The following is a 3,984-nucleotide window of genomic DNA, read 5'->3' on the forward strand; positions in this document are numbered from 1 at the left end:
ACTCTAGCAGCAATAGCTGGACAGTCCAAGAAAGCAGAATAACTCAACACGATAAAGGTCATTTCGGTAATATTAGATGTTCTAGTAGCCATTAGCTGTTTTATAGCTATTAGATATTAATTGCTAGTAGTTAGCTGTTTATATTATGATTTAAAATAAAAGTGTTCAATAAAAATAATTGTTGGATTAGCTGTTAAATATAAAAATAGTAATATAATCTTGTTGATCCTACTCAAAACGCTCCCTCAACCTCTAAAAACTATGAGGTGTAGCTTTTTATGAAGTATCCCCTAGTGTTTTGAATAGTTGTTGCCTAACAAAGCCTAAATATATATACTAGTTATCTTAAATAAATAAAAAAAAATGGAAAAAAAAAAAATGGCAGGCTACAAAGCAATGTTTGAGTTGAAATTCAAAACCTCACATCCTAACTATAATTTTTTTTTATAATTTTTCATCAATATGTATAGACCATTTCTGAGTGGTACCCGAGTAGCATCACGACTAAACTTCAGACAAAGCCTCAGGCGGTATCCAAGTAGAGAATGTGTTTCTTCTTCAATAGTTTGATCGAAGCAAATTTTAACCAAAATCAAAAAATTCAAAATTTTTCGCTATTGCTAATTTTTTCCCCTCTATACTCATCAATACTATTCAATGATTAACCAACCCACCCATCTTTCAAATTTAAGAAAAAATGGGAAAATAAAAATGAATTACCCATTTTAATTCCTTCTTGCGAAGCTCTCTAGGCATCAAGGGTTCATAACTTTGTCTCTTTTCATCTTCTTCATCTCGAAGAGAAGAAAGAGAGGGGGGGGGGGGGGGGGGGGGGGGGGCCGGGGCGGCGGCGGGGGGGGGGTGGGGGGGGGGGGGGTGGTGGTAAGAAAAAGAGCAACCCAAGAACCTGGAGAGCACAAAGACCATGGGCACTCCAACAATTATTCTACTGAAAGCAAGCTTGGGGACCATCAAATCAAAGTAAAAGGTAGCGAAGGAGTAGAAGAAAATCCCTTTCTCAATAAACACGTGAATGAGCATTGCAAGAAAAGGGAAACATCATAAATTTGAGAACGAATCGTCTCAAAAAAGGAAGAGGAGCCATCAAAGCAGCACTCTTAGCAGTAAAACAATATGGTTTTGCGTGGATGGCATGTATAACGGAAATGGTTAATCTGATGAGGTAAGTGTAAAGTGGGGAAAAAAACTGTGCGAAGGGAGACGATGACAAAATAGAACCTCAAAGGAAAAGACAATAACACCTCCAATTAAACTTAAGACATCCCTTTTACTGCACCTTGATAGTGGAGGAAGACCATGCTATTGGTCCATAATAAATATGAAAACAAAGCAGAGAAAAATTCAATGTCCAAACTTCGTCTCTGGTACCTTAAAGTTGACAAAGAAATCAATAAAATTAAGTGTGAGGCTTATTTTGCACAGTTTGACTGATTCAACTTGTTACTTCATGTGGTGCATCTACCATTAATTTTTTTGGTTCCAAGTAGCAACAACCATTATTGTTATCAATTATTTAGATGATTTAATCCTTGCATGGACCAAATATAAGTTTTAGTCTAGCTTCAAGATTTTCCACTCGTCATGTCATGGTTGGGCAAAGTGTTGGGAAACTTTTGGGTTAATTTTATTTGTGGTTGAACAATATAGGTGGTTATATCAGTGAAGTCCCTTAACTACAATTTATATTATTAAAATTTTTAAATTTTAATTTGAGTATTATTAAAATTCCTGTAACTTGCTATTATTCATTTGTAGATTAACTTATGATTAAATTTCACTCATTATCCCCTAACTTAAATAAACGTACCACATACATCTCTCAACTTTAATTTATATCACAAAAATTTCTAAATTTTAATTTAATATATAAATAATTTTTAATACAAAATGTGTTAAATAATAATTTAAATTTGAATATATTATTTTGCTAATATAAGAAAAAAAAGACAAAAACTATATAATATCAACATACGTAAAAACAAAATCATCCATATTTAATTAGAGTGTGAATATCATTAAAATAAAGTAAAATAGTATATTATCAATTTTCTTCCATTAAAATAAAATCAAACAATTAAGATAAATTAGATGTGAATTATTTAGACATCAACCTAGAATTGAATTAAAAAAGTAATACAAGTAAAAATAATATTATTAATTTTTATTTAAAATAATAGTAATAATTATATATTTTAATAAAAAATTAAATAATTGATCAATTATAATTATTTATAAAAATATTATACCATTTCTGAAAGTACGATTTTTATTTCAAAATAAGTCGAAAATAAATAAATTTTTAAAATTTTAAATTAATTATAAAAGTTTGAAAGAAAATTTATACAATCATAATTTAAGATTTACTGTAAATACTTTTATAATTTTTTTTAAAAAAATTAAAGTATAAATTTTTATGATGCACAATGAAGTTGAGGGATAACTATGATACACTCATTTAAGTAGAGCGACGGTGAGTGATTAGTTAACCTACATATTGATAATAGTAAGTTATAGGGATTTTAATATACTAAAATTGAAATTAAAGTATTTTTATTATACAAATTAATTGCTTTCTCTCTACATTTTTTTCTCTTTCTTCATTTTTCATTTGAGAAGGTCGGCCTCTGTGTGACTGTTGTTAAGCAATTCCCTTTGCCCCATCTAGGCAGGGGGAACCTCCTCCCCTGTCTAGGATGTGAGTTGTGTTCTCTCCTCCTTCGGATGGGGTTTGTTTATAAGCAAGACTCTGAGTGGAGTTTTTGGCAGCAAACCATTGTTGATTAGTGAGGACGTCTTGTTGGTCTACTATGTTAAGTCTCATTTCTTGGGTTGAATTTCTCGCATGCAGGAGATTCTTCCATATGTGTCATGTTTTAGCTCTAAGAGAGGAATACATTTTTAAATAATGGCATCTCAAGGGTCCTTGAGTTGGCTTCGCCTTCATGATTGTCCCTTAAGGCTTTTATTGCCATTTTGGGCTCTTCCTCATCACCCTCCATGAGTTGTTGACCTTGCCTACAATGATGATCTGGGTTATATGGTCTTCTTCTCTTTGGTACTTCATGTCTTTCCTTTTGGGTTGCTTAATCTTGCCATTTGAGGGTTTACCAATTAGGCAATGGCTTTGCTTGGACTTCCTCAGTTGTTTTCTTATCTTCGATTTGGAAGAGTTTCGCCCCTATGATCCACTTGATCCTTGTTTCTTCCCCATACGGTGTTGCAACATTTATTTTATTGTTCATCCTTGATTCTGTCACAGGAATCTCCTCGAGCATGGATTTGCAAAATAAGAAAGCACTGGGTGGGTTAGTTGACCACCACTCCGATGCCTAAATCAGTACTGAGTATTTGGAGAATGAGAGTAGAGTTAAGAGAAAAAAGGTTGCCTGTGTACCTGTCAGTCTCCGTATATATATATATATAATTAGACTCCTATTATATATGTATCAATTAGACTCCTATTATGATTAAGAGTGTTGGGTATAGATTCCTGCTAGGTTTAGGAGTGTTGAGTCACAATAGAGAATTGATGCCCGGATGTCTCGGACTTGCCTTGTTAATAGAGCTCTTATAGGGACAAGAGTCTTTTCACATTAGGATTCTAACTCGGTATGCGAGTATCTTGGAATCCCATATTTGGGAGAGGGATATCTTTGCCTGAGTATCCTTGAGTGAGCAATATCTGTGGGCGATTGCCCTTGCTCCTTATTCCTGCTAAATGGGCGATTGCCCCGTGAGTATGATGAGCAACCTTTATTTTAGTTGGGCGGGCGGACGCCCTATAAGCGAGTGGAATTGGGGTGAGCAACATCAAGCCTGTTTTCATTTGGTTTACTCGAATAGATTAGGGTTTAGTTATCTAATGGGCCTTGGGCTCTTATTTATTAAGTCTCTTTGTTGCTTTATAGATTGGGCTACTTTTAATGGGCTTATTGTTGTATAAACCCTTCTTTCTATTAATTA

The sequence above is a fragment of the Hevea brasiliensis genome, chromosome 11, assembly GCF_030052815.1.
Source record: "Hevea brasiliensis isolate MT/VB/25A 57/8 chromosome 11, ASM3005281v1, whole genome shotgun sequence".
NCBI lineage: Eukaryota > Viridiplantae > Streptophyta > Magnoliopsida > Malpighiales > Euphorbiaceae > Hevea > Hevea brasiliensis.